This window comes from Myotis myotis, unplaced genomic scaffold (genome assembly GCF_014108235.1).
Source record: "Myotis myotis isolate mMyoMyo1 unplaced genomic scaffold, mMyoMyo1.p scaffold_m19_p_7, whole genome shotgun sequence".
Lineage (NCBI taxonomy): Eukaryota > Metazoa > Chordata > Mammalia > Chiroptera > Vespertilionidae > Myotis > Myotis myotis.
The window spans coordinates 86,764,553-86,784,316 of NW_023416379.1; the positions used below are offsets into that span (position 1 = coordinate 86,764,553).

At 42.0% G+C, this 19,764-nt stretch overlaps 1 protein-coding gene and 1 non-coding gene across 2 annotated transcripts in view; both read left to right on the plus strand.

Annotated features, from left to right (window-relative positions):
• CCND3 (cyclin D3) overlaps positions 1-19,764 on the plus strand; it is a 91,288-nt gene that overhangs the window by 38,348 nt on the left and 33,176 nt on the right. The gene's annotated exons all lie outside the window — the stretch shown is intronic.
• Positions 18,910-19,016, plus strand: LOC118660930. Its single transcript, XR_004969094.1, has one exon. It is a non-coding gene; the product is annotated as a U6 spliceosomal RNA (small nuclear RNA).

Genomic DNA, 19,764 nt, shown 5'->3' on the forward strand with positions numbered 1-19,764 from the left:
AGATCTCACCTCACACCTGTCAGAATGCCTTTCATCAGTAAATCAGCAAACAACAAGTGTTGGCAAGGAAGTGAAGTTAAAGGGAACCCTCTTGCATTGTTGGTAGGAATGCAGACTGGTGCAGCACTGTGGAAAATAGTATGGCCCAGCTGGCGTGGCTCAGTGGTTGAGTGTAGATCTATGAACCAGGAGGTCACAGTTCGATTCTGGTCAGGGCACATGCCCGGGTTGCAGCTCGATCCCCAGTGGGGGGCCCATCAATGATTCTCTCTCATCATTGATATTTCTATCTCTCCCTCTCCCTTCCTCTCTGAAATCAATACAAATCATTATGACTATTGTGTTGCTATTGTTTTTTTTTTTTTTAAGAAAATAGTATGGAGGGTCCTCAAAAATTATAAATGGAACTGCTTTATGTCCCAGCAAAACCCAAAACACTAATTCAAAATAATTTTCATTTCAGCGTTATTTACAATAGCCAAGATATGGAAGCAACTCAAGTGCCCATCAATACATGAGTGGATAAAGAAGCTATAAAGCACACACACATACACTGGAATGTTACTCAGCCATAAAAAAGTGAAGTCTTACCATTTGTGATAATATGGGTGGACCTAGAGGGTAGTATGCTCAGTGAAATAAGTCAGTCAGAGAAAGACAAATACCACTTGATCTCACTTATTTATGTGTGGAATCTAAAGAACAAAATAAATGAACAAAACAAAAATAGAAACAGATTCGCCCTAGCTGGTTTGGCTCAGTGGATGGAGCATCGGCCTGCGGACTGAAAGGTCTCGGGTTCGATTCCGGTCAAGGGCATGTACCTTGGTTGCGGGCACATCCCCAGGGGGGTTATGCAGGAGGCAGCTGATCGATGTTTTTCTCTCATCGATGTTTCTAACTCTCTATCCCTCTCTCTTCCTCTCTGTAAAAAATCAATACAGTATGTTTTACAAAAATAGAAACAGATTCATAGAGAGAACAGCTGATGGTTGCCAGAGGGGAGGGTGGTTGGGGGGTGAGTGAAAAGGTGAAAAGAATAAGAAGTACAAATTGGTAGTTACAAAATAGTCACAGGGGTGCAAAGTACAAGCACAGGGAATATAGCAAATGATATATTGTAATAACTATGTATGGTGCCAGTCGGGTACTGAAAATATCGGGGGGAACACTTTATAAAGTAAACGATTGTCTAATTACTATTCTGTACACCTGAGGCTAATGCAAAATAATATTGAATGTAAACTGCAATTGAAAAGTAAAAATTTAAAGAAGGAGTAACCATCCCTCTGAAATAAAATAAATTATTATTGTAGCCAATTTTTAAATCATCATACAGTGACTATTTCTTTTCGTGCTTTTTGCCTCAGTGCCTATTTATCTCATGTTAATATTTGGTGTCAGCTTCCTTTCAGTTAGCATTTATTTAGCATTTGTTCCATCATTTAACTTTTAGCCTCTCTCTGTATTACTTTTTTTCTACCTCTGCTTTTAATGAAGCCTAGATTAGAAGTCAGTAGATCTGTATTCTAGTCTTGAAAGTGTCCTGGAGTCTTAGATTCTTAATTTTTCAATTGGGTGCAAGAATACATGCCTTGCACACCACCCTTCACCGTGTTGTGAGAATCAAGTGAGATAAGTTATGTGGAATCACTTAAATTTTAAAAACTAAATTATCCTGCAAATTGTTATTGTTCTAGCCATCTAACACTGAGTGTCCCCAAAGCTTGTTTAAAGCCATGGTGGTTAAGGGCTTAGTTGGTTGATAGAGCCATGTTTTTGCATTTGCAAATTCTATTTCATAGGGTGGTTGTAAGATGTAAATGAATTAAAAGTACTAAATTATCTGGAGCATAGTAAGTGTTCAATAAAGAGTAACTCATTATTTTTATAATTATCATTATGACTATTGTGTTGCTATTGTTTTTACCCTGAATTCTAGATCCTCAATTTACCAGTGTGTGATCATAGGCAAATTTCTTAACCTTGCTAAGCCCCAACTTCTTCATTTTTGAAGCTAATAACTACTTCATAGTGTTGTTCTGAGAATAATGTAAAATAATGATAAAAAGAGCTTGGTACGGTGTCATGGTTTCCATAATCTTAGTTTTGAAGGTATCTTCTGCTATTAGAGTTCTAAATGTTGGCACTTTTCTGACGCCCCAAATCATCTATCACCTCTTAGCTGAATTTGAAGCCCTTCTTTAAAATGTAGTTGAGTACAACCACTTGGAAATTTTACCATCAATATAAAGCATTTTATCCAAAGTTAAATTCTTCATCCTTTCTCCCCACCAGTCATTTCAGCTTCTTGAGAACCTAAGTGATGTGTTTAAGTTAAGCCCGCCCCTTAAGGAGCTCACCATCTCATAGAAGGCTGACTTTAAACCATGCCAGTGTAGATATTCGTACAAGGTGCTTCAGGAGACCCTAGAGAAGAGATGAACCCTGTGGGGAGGAGGGTGATCAAGTCAGGGAAAGCTTGCCAGACCAGGGAAAGCCGTTTCCCCATTTCCACCACATATACCAGAACCGTCACCTGTCATTCCCCCAACACAAAAGACTGGGGTGCATAAAATTAGACAGATTTTTTCACTCATAACTTCAAGAAGTGACTCAGGGATCCAGCGGCCTTACTTCTTACAGTGTCTGCATCCTGAAAGTCCTTTATTAGCTTCTGCATCCTCCTCTCTCACAACGGAGAGCGTGAGGACTGTGCTTGGCCTCTCATGTCCAGGCCTGAAGAGATGGCATCATTGCTGCTCGCAGTCCATCGGCCAGACCCAGGGGCTTGGCCCCTACCTAACAGGGAATTGTCGTTTTTCTGTGCACCAGGAAGAGGCAAAGGGATTGGTGGGCTTCTAACCAGTCTTGGCCATAGCTGCCTCAGAGGCACCTTTGACATCAGCAACCCCTGGCATGTTCCTCTTGGTGCTCGGCTTGCAAAGGCCTAGGCCAGCGGTTCTCAACCTGTAGGTCGCGACCCCTTTGGCGGTCGAACGACCCTTTCACAGGGGTCGCCTAAGACCATCCTGCATATCAGATATTTACATTACGATTCATAACAGTAGCAACATTACAGTTATGCAGTAGCAACGAAAATAATTTTATGGTTGGGTCACAACATGAGGAACTGAATTTAAAGGGCCAGAAGGTTGAGAACCACTGGCCTAGGCCATGAAGCAGAGGATCACCTCAGCAGTCCCATGTGTTCAATCCCCGCTTGATGAGACCCTCAACTTTTTTCTGCCATCTTGTTCACTTCAATAATACTTCCAAGTCAAGAAAAAAGTATGGTGGCACCTAGATCAGTGCTTGGCACACAGTAGATATTCAATAAGTATTAAAAAAATTTTTAAAAAATTTATTTTAGAGAGAGAGAGAGACAGACAGACATTGACTTGTTCCACTTATTTATGCATGGTTGATTCTTGTATGTGCCCTGATCAGGGATCAAATCTGCAACCTTGAGGTATCAGTGCGATTCTCTAACCAACTGAGCTGTAAGTATTTTTAAATGTATGAATCCTCTCAGCTCCAGGACTGGCTTAGAGGTTATTTTGCAAGACTATTAAACTCAGTACTTGAGTGGGCTGATGGAGGGAGGGAGGGAAGAGGGGAGGGAGGGTGGAGGAATCCGACACAATCAGGGATGGAGCTTGTTTATTGGTCACCTCTGAACTACCCCTGAAGGTAAGTAAGAATCACTCAGTGCTAGAAACTTTACAGCATTTCTGCTTCCTCCCATAGAACCAGAAAGAAAACGTTAATGATTCCCTCTCATCACTGATGTTTCTCTCTCTCTCTCTCTCCCCTTCCTCTCGGGAATCAGTAAAAACATATTTTTAAAAAAAGCCCAACCGGAGTAGCTCAGTGGTTGAGCGTTGACCTATGAACCAGGAGGTCACGGTTCAATTCCTGGTTGGGGCACATACCTGGGTTGCAGGCTCGATCCCCAGTATGGAGCATGCAGGAGGCAGACGATCAATGGTTCGTCTGGCAGGGACATGGCAAGGGAATAGGGCAGGGACATTTAATCAATAAACTTCTAGACATAGAGCTAGGGGCCTGAGTGGGTGGGGCAGGATATAAAAATGGGTAAGACTTGTCCCTGCCTCATCATTGATGTTTCTATCTCTCCCTCTCCCTTCCTCTCTGGAATCAATAAAAATATATTTAGAAGAAAAGAAAAGAGCCCTGGCAGGTTTGGCTCAGTGGATAGAGCGTCAGCCTGCGGACTGAAGGGTCCCGGGTTCGATTCTGGTTGAGGGCACATGCCTGGATTGTGGGCTTGATTCCCAGTGGGGGGCATGCAGGAGGCAGCCAATCAATGATTATCTCTCATCATTGATGTTTCTCTCTCTCTATCCCTCTCCTTTCCTCTCTGAAATCAATAAAAATATATTTAAAAAGAAAAAAGAAAAGTTACAGGGCTGAGCAAAGGCCCCAAGGGACTGGAGCTGGAAGGGAGGACCTTAGCACTTACAGAAGCCAGCAGAGCATGATTGGGCACAGATTCTGATGGGTTCACACTCTAGCTTGGTGGCCTCTAGCAGTGGGGCCTTGGGCAAGTTACTTAATCTTTTTGTGCCAATTTTCTCATCTGTAATATAAAGATAATAATACCTCCCTCTTCTGGTTTTCAGATTAAGCAAGTTACTATAATAAAAAACATAGACCAATGACTGGCACAATGTAAGCGCTGTACACTTGCAGATACTGTTATCATTAGGGACAGAAAAGAAATGGTCTCTCGAAGTCCCAAATTCACGGACTGGAAGGGCCCTTGGAGGTGACCGTGTCTGATCCCTACTGAGCACCATGGGGCTGCTGTTCCTGGTGTCCAGCCGGATTCTCTTAGTGCTCCTGGTTTTCAGCTCACAGTTTGGTTCTACGCTACTTGGCAAGTAGGTGGCATTCAGTTTAAGTGCCAGCTGCCCCCTTGCCTGTTTTGCCCCAATCTGACTTTTCTTCCCCAGAGCACTTACACTTTCCCCACCACCCAGATCTCCACTCTGCCACCATCCCACCGTAGTTTTCTTGGGTCTCTGTCCCATGGTCAGATTCTGCATGGCAGTGTCAACCAGCTAATCTGATAAATGGTTTCCTCTGAAAGTCCCAGTTGCTGGTGCAAAGGGTGCTGCTTCATACAAAGGTGCATTATGACTGGGGCCCTTCTGGGGAATGTGCCCCACCCTTTGTGTCCTGGTATGTGGGAGGGAGAGAGAGAGCGCAGCATTCTACCTAGGAAGTGGGAGAGATTTAGGACATCCATCTCCCCTAAAAGAAGACAGGTCCTCTTTGAGCATCCATCCTGTTGGCTGGGGGCCAGATAAGGATACTGGCAGGGACATGGCAAGGGAATAGGGCAGGGACATTTAATCAATAAACTTCCAGACATAGAGCTAAAGACCTGAGTGGGTGGGGCAGGATATAAAAATGGGTAAGACTTGTCCCTGCCTGCAAAGATTGAGGGAAATAAAAGGACACAGTTAGTAAGCATACAAATAAACTATATCTCGAGCTAAAACAGAGACACATGGGAGTACCAACAGGGATGAGAGACTCATTGAGACTGGAAGTTTTGGATGATTCCATGGAGAGGTTGATGGTGGCCTGAGAACGGATACCTGAAGAGGATTTTATAAAAGTACATTGTGTTTTCTATGAATGCTAGAAAGTCTACAAATATTAGAACACAGAAAGAAAGGAAAATAATCCCTGGCCAGGTAGCTCCGTTGGTTAGAGCATCATCCCAAAACACCGGGGATGGGAAACGTCTGGCCCACAGGCCCTGTAAGGCCCACAGAACCATTTGGTCTGGTCATGCCAAGGCATTAGGGCTGAGTTCATTAACTGTTTGCGCAAATAGAGCAGGGCTAATTTTTAAGTTGATAATTTTGTATGGCCCGAGAATGGTGTTATAAATAGCCAAATGGCCTTTGGCAGAAAAAAAAGTTCCCCTTGCTTGCATACGCCAAGGTTGCGGGTTCAATCCCCAGTCAGGGCACATACAAGAAGCAACCAGTGAATGCATAAATAAGTGGAACAACAAATTGATGTTTCTCTCTTTCTCTCTCTCTATTTTTTAATATATATATACTAGAGGCTCGGTGCACAAAAATTTGTGCACTCAGGGGGAGGGGGGGTCCCTCAGCCCGACCTGTGCCCTCTCGCAGTCTGGGACCCCTCGGGAGATAATGCCCTGCTGGCTTAGGCCTGCTCCCGGGTGGCAGAGGGCAGGCCCAATCCCTAGGTGCAGCCCCTGGTCGGGCTCAGAGCAGGGCCGATTGGGGGGTTGGGGTGCCGCCCCCTGTTATGCACAGAGCAGGGCGGATTGGGAGGTTGCGATGCCACCCTCAGTCACGCTCAGGGTAGGGCCAATTGGGGGGTTGGGGCACCACCCCCTGTCACACTCAAGGCAGGGTCGATGGGGAGGTTGCGGTGCCACCCCCTGTTACGCACAGAGCAGGGCCGATAGGGGAGTTGGGGCACCGCCCCCTGTCACACACAGAGCAGGGTGGATCAGCGGGTTGGGGCGCCGCCCTCTATCACCCACAGAGCAGGGCCAATCAGGGGGTTGGGGCGCCGCCACTGTCACACTCAAGGCAGGGCTGATGGGGAGGTTATGGCTCTACCCCGTCACACACAGAGCAGGGCCCGTGGGGGAGGGGGGGTGTTGGGGTGCCGCACCCTGTCACACACAGGGTAGGGCCGATCAGGGGGTTTGAGTGCTGCCCCCTGTCACGCTGATCCCAGGGCTGGGAGGCCTCGCGGCTCCGCTGATCCCGGTCCTGGGAGGCATATTACCCTTTTACTATATAGCATAGAGGCCTGGTGCACGGGTGGGGGCCAGCTGGTTTGCCCTGAAGGGTGTCCTGGATCAGGGTGGGGGTCCCCACTGGGGTGCCTGGCCAGCCTGGGAGAGGGGATGATGGCTGTTTGCAGCTGGTCACACACCCTTCAGGGTGGGGGTCCCCACTGGGGTGCCTGGCCAGTCTGGGTGAGAGGCTGAGGGCTGTTTTCAGGCTGGTGGGTGACTGAAGATCCCAACCGCTCCTTATTTATTTATTTTTTTATTCTGGGCCAGCTTTAGCTCTGAGGCTTGGCTCCAGCTCTTAGGCCTTGACTGCTGAAAGCAGGTATCTGGTTTGTTTGGGTTCTATAATCGAAACACTGTTTCAACTCCAGCTCTGAGATCCCGGCTGGCTGAAAGCAGGTTTCTGGGGTTTTGTTTAACTTCTATATTTGTAACAATGTTTCAAACTGCAAGCTCAGAGGCCGGCAGCGGCAGGCAGGGAACGTTGGAGTCCTCCGTCACTGAAGCAAGCAAGCCTCATGTTTGCTTCAAGCTGCCTGGCTGCCGGCCGCCATCTTGGCTGGCAGTTAATTTGCATATCGCCCTGATTAGCCAATGGGAAGGGTAGCTAATTACCATGTTTCTCTTTTATTAGATAGGATATATATTATTGATTTCAGAGACTAAGAGAGAGGTAGAGAGAGGCGGAAACATCATGATGAGAGAGAGTCATTGATCATGCCTCACTGGGGATCGAGCCTGGGCATATACCCTGACTGGGAATCAAATTGTGACCTCCTGGTTCATAGGTTGATGCTCAACCACTGAGCTATGCTGGCCTGGCTTCCTTTCTCTCTCTCTCTCTCAAATCAATAAATAAAATTATAAGAAAAAAATAATGCACAGTCTCACAATTCAAGGAGACTTCTGTTATCTCTAGGTACTGCGATTATGGGTGATTTCTGTGTGCTATACATTTCTGTATTTTTAAGTTTTCTGTTATTGAGTTGTACAATAAAAAGAATAAACATTTATAAAAACAAAATTCAAAACCCAAAGAGAACTCAGTGATAACATTTCAGTACATTGTCTTTGTAGTCTTTTTGCCGCACGTAATTTTATCATTCTAGTTATACAATTATACATATATACCTGCTCTTTTCTTTCTTTTTTTATTTCAGAGAGGAAAGGAGAGGGAGAGAGAGATAGAAAAGTCAATGATGAGAGAGAATCATTGATTGGCTGCCTCCTGCATGCCCCCCACTGGGGATCGAGCCCACAACCCGGGCATGTGCCCTTGACCGGAATGGAACCCGGGACTCTTCAGTCCGCAGGCTGATGCTCTATCCACTGAGCCAAACCAGCTAGAGCTATATACCTGCTCTTTTTAACTTCTTAGCATTTGCCCAGCTATTATAAATGCTTCATAAGTATAACTGGATGGTTGTGGGATATAGTTCTATAGCCATTTCCCTTCTATTGGACTATAAGCTTGTTTTTAAATTTTTGCTGTTATAAGAGGGCATAATCCTTGTAAACATATATGCACCCAATATAGGAACACCTAAGTATATAAATAACTCTTGATGGACTTTAAGGGAGAGATGGGCAGCAATACAATCATAGTAGGGTACTTTAACACCCCACTATCATCACTAGATAGATCTTTCAGACAAAAAAATCAACAAGGAAACAGCGACTTTAAATGAGACACTGGATCATATGGATTTAATTGATATTTATAGAACATTTCATTCCAAAGCAGAAGAATATACATTCTTCTCAAGTACACATGCAATATTCTCAAAGATAGACCACATGTTAGGACACAAAATAAGTCTTAACAAATTCAAAAAGATTGAAATCATACCAAGCATCTTCTTGGATTACAATGGCATGAAACTAGAAATCAGCTACAATGAAAAAACAAAACTCAAAAACACAAACAAACACATGGAGACTAAATAGCATGTTATTAAATAATAAATAGGTTACCAAGGAGACTAAGGAATAAATAAAAAATTACCTGGAAAATGAAAATGAACACACAAAACCCCCAAATCTATGGGACACTGAGCAAGTAGTTCTGAGAGGGAAGTTCATAGCATTACAGTCCTACCTCAGGAAGCAAGAAAAATCTCAAATAAACAATCTAAACCTACACCTAAAAGAACTAAACAAAGAACAACAAGAAAAGCCCAGAGTAAGCAGAGGGAAGGAAATAATAAAGGTCAGAGTGGAAGTAAACGACAGAGTCTTCAAAAATGATACAAAAGATCAATGTAATTGAGTTGGTTCTTTGAAGAGATAAATAAGATTGATGAACCTTTAGCTAGATTCACCAAGAAACGAGAGAGGACCCAAATAAATAAAATCAGAAATGAAAGAGGTGAAGTAACAGCTGACATCACAGAAATACAAAGAATTGAACAACTATATGCCAACAAATGGAAAATGGACAAATTCCTAGAAACATACAATCTTTCAAGACTCAATCAGGAAGAATCAGAAACCTGAATAGACCGATAATAACTAATGAAATTGAAGCAGTAATGAAATAAAATACAATAAAATAAAAAACTCCCAACAAACAAAGTCCTGGACCAGATGGCTTTACGTGCAAATTTTATCAAACATTCAAAGAACTAACACCTATCCTCCTCAAACTATTCCAGAAAATTGTAAGAGGAGGGAAGGGTTCCAAACTCTTTCTATGAGGCTGTCATTATCCTAATTTCAAAACCAGATACACATACTACAAAGAAAGACAATTATAGGCCAATATCCCTGATGAACATAGGTGCTAAAATCCTCAACAAAATATTAGCAAACTGGATACAGCAATACACTATGATCAAGTGGGATTTATTCCCAGGATGCAAGGCTGATACCATATCCACAAATCAATAAATGTGATACATCACATAAACAAAATGAAAGTTAAAAGTCACTTGATCAGCCCTAGCTGGTTTGGCTCAGTGGATAGAGCGTCGGCCTGCGGACTGAGGGGTCCCATGTTTGATTCTGGTCAAGGGCATGTACCTTGGTTGCGGACACATCCCCAGTTGGGGGTGTGCAGGAGGCAGCTGATTGATGTTTCTCTCTCGTCAGTGTTTCTAACTCTCTATCCTTCTCCCTTCCTCTCTGTAAAAATCGATAAAATATATTTTTAAAAAAATCACTTGATCATCCCTGGCCAGTGTGGCTCAGTTGGTTGGGTATTGTCCCATGCACCAGAGGGGTTGCCAGTTCAATTCTCTATCAGGGCACAAGCCTGGCTTATGGGCTCCATCTCTGGTAGGGGGCAGCTCCCACATCGATGTTTCACTCTTTCTTTCTCTTTCTCTCAAAATAAATTAAGAAATCACATGATTATATCAATAGATGCAGAAACAGCATTTGATAAAATACAGCACCCATTTATGATAAAACTCTCAGCAAGGCGGGAATAGAGTGATGATACCTCAACATAATAAAAGCCATATATGGAAAACCTACAGCCAATATCATACTCAGTGGGCAAAACCTAAAAGTGTTTCCCTTAAGATCAGGAATAAGAGAGGGATGTCTGCTTTCACCACTCTTATTCAACATAGTGCTAGCCACAGTGATCAGACAAAAAGAAGAAATAAAAAGCATCCAAATTAGAAAGGGAGGAAGTAAAACTGTCATTACTTTCAGATGACATGATATTGTACATAGAAAACCCTAAAGACTCCACCAAAAATCTACGAGATCTAGTAAATGAATTTTGCAAAGTAGCAGGATACAATATTGTTTTTTAGAGAGAGAGGAAGGGAGAGGGAGAGAGAGAGAGAAAAAAACATCCATCGGAGTGCAAAACCTTGATCAGCTGCCTCCTGCATGCACCCTACCGGATATTGAGCCTGCAATCTGGGCATGTGCCCTGATCAGGAATCAAACCAGCAACCTTTCGGTGCATGGGATGATGTCCAGAAATCAGTGGCATTGTTATATACTAATGAACTCCCAGAAAGGGACTAAGAAAACAATCCCATTTACTATTGCAACAAAAGAAATAAGATACCTAGGAATAAAGTTAAGCGAGGAGGTAGAAGACCTGTACTTGGAAAACTAGAGGACATCGAAGAAAGACACAGAGGAAGCTACGAACAAGTGGAAGCATACACCAAGCCAAACTGTCTTCAAAGTGGCTGTGCCATTTTGCATTCCCACCAGCAATGGTCAAAGGTCCCTGTTGCTCCACATCCTCACCAGCATTTGGTGTCAGTCTTCTGGATACTGGCCTTCTCATAGGCGTGTAATAATAGAAAAAACATATGTTGGTCTCTGCCCCCAGTTCCTGACACAAACTCCTAAAACCCTTGTGATTTTCTTACCAATGAGAGCACAGGTGGCATCTTTGTTCTAATATTTGGCCTTTGACCCCAGTTCCGGAGACAGGGCCCTTGGAATTTCCTGGGTGATAGGAGTGTCTTTTGTTCTCATGAGGTGACTCTGAGTGGGATTCTGAATGGTCTCTGGACAGGGATTAGAAAGACCATGATTAGAAGCTTGGAATTTTCAGTCCCATCCCTCCATTCCATAGAGAAAGGAGAGGGGCTGGAAATGGAGTTGATAATTGATCATGCCTACATGAGGAAGCCTTTTAAAAATCCCAATAGTATAGGGTTTGGGGAGCTTCAGGTGGATGAGACACACCTGGTACCAAGAGGGTGACATACCCCAACTTCACGGAGACAGAAGTTCCTATAGTAGAGACCCTTCCAGACCTTGCCCTATGGGTCTCTTCATCTAGCTGCTCATCTGTGTCCTTTATCATATCCTTTAATAAACTGGTAGGCGTGTTTCTCTGAGTTCTCTGATCTTCTCTAGCAAATTAATCGAATCCAAAGGGGAGCAGTTCATGGGAACCTCAGATTTGTAGCCAAGTCAGGCAGACGTTGTGGGTAAGTTGGCATCTGGAGTGGGGGAGAGTCACATAGGACTGAGCCCTTAACCTGTGGGATCTGACACTAGGTAGATAGTGTTAGAATTAGGTTAAATTGTAGGACACCCAGCTGGTGTTGCAGAATTGGTTAATGTGTGTGTGTGTGTGTGTGTGTGTGTGTGTGTGTGTGTGTGTGTGGAGGGACCCAGATCTCATGTCAGAAGTGTTGTGAATATGGTAGCGTGAGAGTAAAGGAGAAAGACATACAGGAGGAAGACTGAAGTTTTTCCTACACAAGTGGTATCTTATTTTTGTTTTAATTTGCAATTCCCTAATGGCATATGATGTTGAGTGTCTTTTCATAGTCTTATGTGCCATCTGAATAGCTTCTTTGATGAGGTAGATCTTCAGGACTTTTGCCCATTTTTAGATCAGATTATTAATTTTCATATTCTTGAGTTTTAAGAGTTCTTTGTATATTTTGGACAGTAGCCCTTTATCAGTTGTCTCTTTTGCAAATATTTTATCCCAGGCTGTAATTTGTCTCCTCGCTATCTTGACGTTGTCTTTCACAGAGCAAAAGTTTTTCATTTTAATATAGTTCAGCTTATCACTTCTTTCTTTCATGGATCATGCCTTTGGCATTGTATCTACAAAATTATCACCATATCCAAGGTCATTTAGGTTTTCTCCTGTGTTATCTTCTAGGAGTTTTATAGTTTTACGATTTATATTTAAAGTCTATGATCTATTTTGAGTTAATTTTTGTGAAGGGTGTAAGTTGGTGTCTAGATTCATTTTTTTTACATGTGGATGTCTAGTTGGTCCAGCATCACTTATTGAAAAGAGTAGTTTTGCTCAATTGTATTCCTTTGCACCTTTGTCAAAGATCAGTTGGTTATATTTATGTGGATCTATTTCTGGGCTCTCTGTTTTGTTTCATTGACCTATGTATTTATTCTTTCACAAATACTATATTGTCTTGAAGTTGGGTAGTGTTAGGCTCTGACTTTGTTCTTCTTCAATATTAAGTTGATTATTCTGGGTCATTTGTCTCTCCATATAAACTTGAGAATCAGTTTGTTGATATCCACAAAATAAGTTACTGGGATTTTTATTGGTATTGTGTTGAATCTATAAATCAAGTTGGAAAGAACTGACATCTTGATAATATTGTGTCTTCCTATCCATGAACATGGAATATTTCTTTGCTTATGTGATGTTTGTTTGTTTGTAATTTTCACTTAAAAAAAAAACACCTCACTGGAGGATATGGTTGTTTTCTGGTGGGTTTTTTGTTTTTTGTTCTCTGAGAGAGAGATTGGTTGCCTCCTGTACGTGCCCTGACCAGGGATCAAACCCGCAACCTAGGTATGTGCCCTGATTAGGAATCAAACTCACAACCTTTTGGTGTACAGGATAATACTCCAACCAACTGGCCACAGGCCAGGACTGTTGACTTAGTTTTTTAAAAAATACCTTCCATCAGAGTTTTATAATTTTTCTCAGTTAGCTCTTATACATATTTTGTTGGATGTGTAACTATCTCATGGTGGTCGGGTGTGCTAATGTAAATGGTAATTTCAAATTCCACTTGTTCTACCTGCTTACATCTAAGAAAGCAATTGGTTTGGGTATATTAACCTTGTATCCTATAATTTTGCTATAATCATGTGTTAGCTCCAAGATTTTTTTGGTTGATGCTTTCAGATTTTCTTTATGAACAGTTATGTTATTTGTGAACAAATACAGTTTTGTTCCTTCCTTCCCGACCTGTATACCTTTTATTTCCTTTTCTTGTCTTATTGCACATTAGCTAGGACTTTCAGTCCAATGTTGAAAATAGTGGCGAGAGGGAACATCCTTGCCTTTTCCTGATCTTGGTGGGAAAACTTCAAGTTTCACACAGTTAAGTATGATATTGGCTGTAGGTTTTGGTGGGTGCTCTTTATCCAGTTGAGGAAGTTCCCCTTTATTTCTAGGTTGCTGAGCTATATCATGAGTGGGTGTTGGATTTTGTCACATGCTTTTTCTGTATCTACTGATATCATCGTGTGACTTTTCTTCTTTGGCCCATTGATGTGATGGATTACAGTAATTGATTTTTGAATGTTGAGCCAGCCTTACATACCGGGGATAAATCCCACTTGGTCACGTTGTATAATTTTTGTACATTGTTGCATTCAATTTGCTAATATTTTGTTGAGGATTTTTGCATCTGTATTCATGAGAGATTATGTCTGTACTTTTCTTATAATGTTTCTTCTGGGTTTGGTATTAGCATAATGCTGGCCTCAGAGAATAAGTTGGGAAGTACGCCTTCTGCTTTTATCTTCTGAAAGAGATCATAAAAACGTTGGTATAATTTTTTCCTTAAATGCTCGGTAGAATTCACCAGTGAACCCATCTGGGCCTGGTGCTTTCCGTTTGGGAAGATTATTGATTATTGATTCAATTTCTGTAACATAGGCCCATTCATATTGTTTATTAACAATTTTTTTAAGAATAGATATCTGGAGATGAGATTCCTTGTCAAGGGTGTGATTTTGTGTGTGTGATTCTCATGATGCTCATTGTTAAATAAATAAGCTGCACAGAGATATACTAAGTATAGAAGTAAACGTTTCCCAACACCCCCTTACCCCAGACAGACTCTACAGAAGTGATCACTGTTTATGGTTTGCTGTGAATTTTTCCAACCATTTTCTGTGTCTGATTTGAATATTTTTAAAGGCCTTGATATCTGTTGATATGTTGCCTTCCAAAAGACCTGTAATAAGGCATGATCATTTTTAATAGGAGTAAGATTTAAAAGTTGTTTCATTTTTTCTAATTGTACAAATATAGCATGTTATTACAGAAAATAAAGAACATTTGAAAAGAAAAATTTAAATCACAGATACTTCCACTATGTAGATGACTAATCTAATGTTTTAGAGTATTCCTCTCTGAGCATAAAACCGGAGCACACATCGCAGGTGTCATGTGACAAGCACAGAGTACCAGATCAAGAGATAGAACATGCCCTCCATCATACATTAATATTTTAATAAAGTAGGAATCATTTTTTCTAGCCAGGTTTTTTTTTACTTGTGTGTGTGTTTTTTCACCATTTTTCTACTCGTATTTTTTTTTTCTGACTTAATATTGGGAGCATTTCTCCATATCTTTAATGTTCTGTGTACTCTTGGGTGGTTATCCAAATAAATGTAAATATCTGTATGCTACTCTGGCTTCCTTAGACTAGATTCCTAGAAGAACACAAATATTTTTAAAATGTTTGGTACTTATTGTCCAATCATCTTCCAGGAACCTACCAAATTTACACTGTTGAGGTTTAACTGAGAAGGAGTATGGGAGGAAATGAGAGAAAGGGAAAGCTAGGGGGTGCCCCGTGTGTGGTCATTACTTATGGTGACTCTCTGAGAAGTGACCACCTTGATGGCTGGTAACTCCTTCCAGCAGTTGGGGCCCTTAGTTTCATGGGTCCATGGCCTGAACATTCACTTATTCATTCAACAAATGTTTATTCAGCAACTTCTTCTTGCTATGCATTGTTCTAGGCTGAAAATATTTATCTAGAGATAAGGCCAACTTTCTGCCTTGGGAATCTTACAAGCTCTGATGGAGAGCCAGACCATAAGCACATAAACAAATGAGTGTGTAATAGAATATCTAACAGTGAAACAATTATGAGGAAAGATAAAGCAGGGTCTGAGTAGAGAGTGAATGCCTGGGCATGATGGTGCCATTTTAATTGGGCTGGTCAGGGAAGGTCTTTCTGGGGTGATGACATGAGAGCTGAGGCCTGAAAGAGGAGCTGTAGAAAAATCTAGGACAATAGTGATTCTCAGTTCTGGCTGGACATTAGAATCACCTGGGGGAGCTTTTCAAAAATCCCAGTGCCCAGCACACACTATAGGCCAATTGAATTAGAATCTCTGGAGATGGAACCCAGGCACCCTGGGTTCCCTTTAGTCCCTTTGGTGATTCCAGTGTGCAACCAGGGTGGAGAACCAGTGATCCAGGGCAGCTCTGTCCAATAGAAATGCACATAGGTAATTTTAAATATTCTTGTAGCCCCGTTTAAGAAGTAAAAAAAGAAATAAATGACATTATTATTTTTTTAAGATGTCATATTGACTTCCAGAGAGAGAGGAAGGGAAAGGGAGAGATATAGAAACACCCATATGAGAAGGGAACGTCCATCGGCTGCTTCCTGCACGCACCCTCCTGGGGATGGGGCCTGACTGGGAATTGAACCAGCAACCTCTTAGTGCATGGGACGACACCCAACCAACTGAGCCACACTGGCTGGGGCAGGCGACATTAATTTTAATAGCGCATTTAATTTTACCTGATACATCTAAAATGTAACTTCATCATGTAATCAATATAAAAACTCCTTATGTGATATTCTGCACCCTTTGCACTAAGTCTTTGAGGTCCAGTGTGTATATTACGTTCAGAGGCACATATGAATTCAGACTAAGCACGTATCAAGTGCTCAGTAGACACCTGTGGCCACCATGTTGGTCAGCACAGCTATGGAGGAAGAGCACAGGAAACAGCAGGTAAAAGATGTTAAAACCTGATCTAATTCTTGAGGTTGAGGTACCACTAGGAGGCAAGTGTGGCTGGAGCGAGTAAAAGAAGTTGGGCGTTGTAATAAATGAGGTCTAAGGGATAGTCAGGGCCTAGTATTTTGGCTTTTATTCTAATTGTGATGGAAGGCCATTGGGCACTTAGAAGGCAAGAAATGGTTTGCTCTAATTTGTGTTTTTTAAAGACCTTTGGCTGCTGCATTGGAAACAGTCTGTGTGAAGGGCAGAGTGAAGCAGGGAGGTCCAGGAATAGAGAAATAGAGGCTTGGATTTGAGGGGTCACGGGGCAGATGCTGAAAAGAGTTTTAGTTCATGATAGATATTCCAAGGCAGAACCCACTGGAGTTGCTGATTGATTGGATGTGGGATGTGGGAGAAAGAAAGGACTCAAAGATGACTCCCAAGTTTTTGCCCTGAGTAGGCCCTGGCCGGGTAGCTCAGTTGGTTAGAGCCTCATAACAATACGCCAAGGTTACGGGTTCGATCTCAGGTCAGGGCACATACAAGAAGCAACCAATGAATGCATAAATAAGTGGAACAACAAATCTCTCTCTCTATTTCTCTCTCTCTCTCTCTTTCTGTCTGTCCCTCCCTCCCTCTCTCTCTTTCTCTCATCAATAAATAAAAATTTAAGAAAAGATTTTTGCCCTGAGCAAATGATGGTGGAGCTTGGGGTTGGGGTAGAGGGTGGGAATAGGTTTGTGTGTGAAATAAGAGTTCACTTTAAGCATAAACCAATCAAAATTGTGTGTGTGCTCTAAAATCTAGATCATGTGGGTCAGCAAAGACCCAGGGGGTGTGGAAAAAGTACAGGAAGTATTCAAGCAATGGAGATCCCATTTGTTAAGAATACATGTTGAGACAGGGCTAGGGTATGGAAAATAGGAGCAAAAACACACTGTAATAGATTACAGAGAACCTTTTTTTTTTTTTTTTTTTTTAAATATGTTTTATTGATTTTTTACAGAGAGGTAGGGAGAGGGCTAGAGAGTTAGAAACATCGATCAGCTGCCTCCTGCACACTCCCCACTGGGGATGTGCCTGCAACCAAGGTACATGCCCTTGACCGGAATCGAACCTGGGACCCTTGAGTCCGCAGACTGACGCTCTATCCGCTGAGCCAAACCAGTTAGGGCAGATTACAGAGAACCTTAATGTCACACTAAGGAATTTGAAATTTATTTGATAGGCATGGGGTGAGATATTGAACATTTTTGAGCAATAACTAGTATGATCAGAGCTTAAGTTTACATTGACAATGTAAATATGTTTAATAACACGAAAAATGCTCAAGATAATTTTCACTAAAATTCTACCTATAATATGATTAGAGCCAAGTTGTGTGTGTTTTTTTAATCTCATGTTTTAAAAAAATGGCTTGTGTACTAGAAAAAGAGATTGTAAGGAACATTATCAAAATGTGTCATAGAGATGGTTTCAGTGGTTGGTAAGGCTATGAATAGGTTGGGGTTTTTTTTCTCTCTACTTTATATTTGCTTTTTTTTTTAATTGAGCATAACTACTTTTTTTAAAAAATATATTTCTTTATTGATTTCAGAGAGGAAGGGAGAAGGAGAGAGATACATCAATGATGAGAGAGAATCATTGATTGGCTGCCTCCTGCACACCCCACACTGGAGATGGAGCCCGCAACCCAGGCATGTGCCCTTGGCCGGAATTGAACCTGGGACCCTTCAGTCTGCAGGCTGGTGCTCTAGCCACTGAGCCAAGCCGGCTAGGGCCATAACTACTTTTATAATGAGAATAATTTTATTTTTTATTTATTTATTTTTTAAAATATATTTTATTGACTTTTTACAGAGAGGAAGGGAGAGAGATAGAGAGTTAGAAACATCGATGAGAGAGAAACATCGATCAGCTGCCTCCTGCGCATCTCCCACTGGGGATGTGCCCGCAACCCAGGTACATGCCCTTGACCGGAATCGAACCTGGGACCTTGCAGTCCACAGGTTGACGCTCTATCCACTGAGCCAAACCGGTTTCGGCGAGAATAATTTTAGATTAAACTTAAATATGTGCAAGACTGGAGGGAGTACATTGGATAGAGAGAATGGAGGCAAGAATATAGGTTAGGTTCAGTGCAGTAGAAAGGGAAGGAGAGGATGAACTGGGGCAAGGGCCATGGGAGGGAGAAGGAAGTGGAAAGTATATTTTTTGCCTTCCAGTTGGATATGTAAGGAAGCTTTAGCACAAACAAGTGTGGCGGTTAAGAGTATGGGCTCTGGAGCCAGGTTGCTGGGATTTGAATCTGAACTTGGCCCCTTCCTTGGGCATACTACTCTATGTTTTTTTTAAATCTATAAATGGGAATAATAATTGTACTTAACCCCATAAGGTTGATCTAAGGAGTAACTGAGTGAATGCATATTAACCACTTAGAACAGTGCTCAGCTCATAGAAGGTGCTCAGTGTATTAGCTATTATTCTAGTTACTCCCAGGAATCTGGCCTCAGCTGAAGGTGATACAGCATATATAATGGGGCGGAGTGGATAGAAACAGGTTCCTAAAGCATTATCCCTAACAGTTTAATTTTTTATAATATATTTATACGTTAAACATTTTAAAAAATCTGGTGCTCGCTTTGGCAGCACATATACTAAAATTGGAACGATATAGAGAAGATTAGCATGGCCCCTGCACAAGGATGACACGCAAATTTGTGAAGCGTTCCATATTTTTAAAAAATAATAATAAATAATATTAAAAAAATCTTAGTCAAGTTTTTTGAAAATAGATGAGCTGTCTCAGGTAGTGTGAGCTATCATCATTGAAGAAGTGCCAAGTGCTACAGGGATGGGGGGGAGCGGGGGGCTGGTGTAGGACTGTGATTCCAGGCTAGTTCTCTCAGATGATGTACTGGGTTTTTATGTAACTAAATTCTTTCCACTAAAGGTAATGTCCTTTATTCTGAGCCCTCTCTAAGGACTTGGTGTTCAGGTATTCTTTATTTTATGAAATACGTTATATATAGACTATAGGTTTTTTCCCCAATAACCTTACTTGGTAATAGCCTTACTTTTTGGTTTTTAGGTTTTGGGGGGAAATTTTATTGGTCTGTGAGGTGTAAGTTTCTGGGAAGTAGGGTTGTGGGGAAAGTGAATAATTTGGTTAGGCTGAAGTAGGTACTTCTGAATCCACCCTGGCCTGGAGCCTCTCTCATTTCAGGGCCCAGCCTAGACCCCACATCCAGGGAGTTGTGCTGCAAATGTGAGCTTTTAGATGGGGAAGTGGTTAAAGATGGGAATGGATCTATACAGCTCTGTCACTGCGGAGCTTGTACAGTTCTTTGAAGATACCCTCCTGGCAGGGAGCCAGTCATTTTTAGGGGCAGCTGCCCGGGGGCCCTAAACCTCACATATTCTGCATTCAGATTGGCAAGCGTATGCTGAAGGCTCCTGATGGGGAGCGCTGTGCTGTGGGCCAGGAG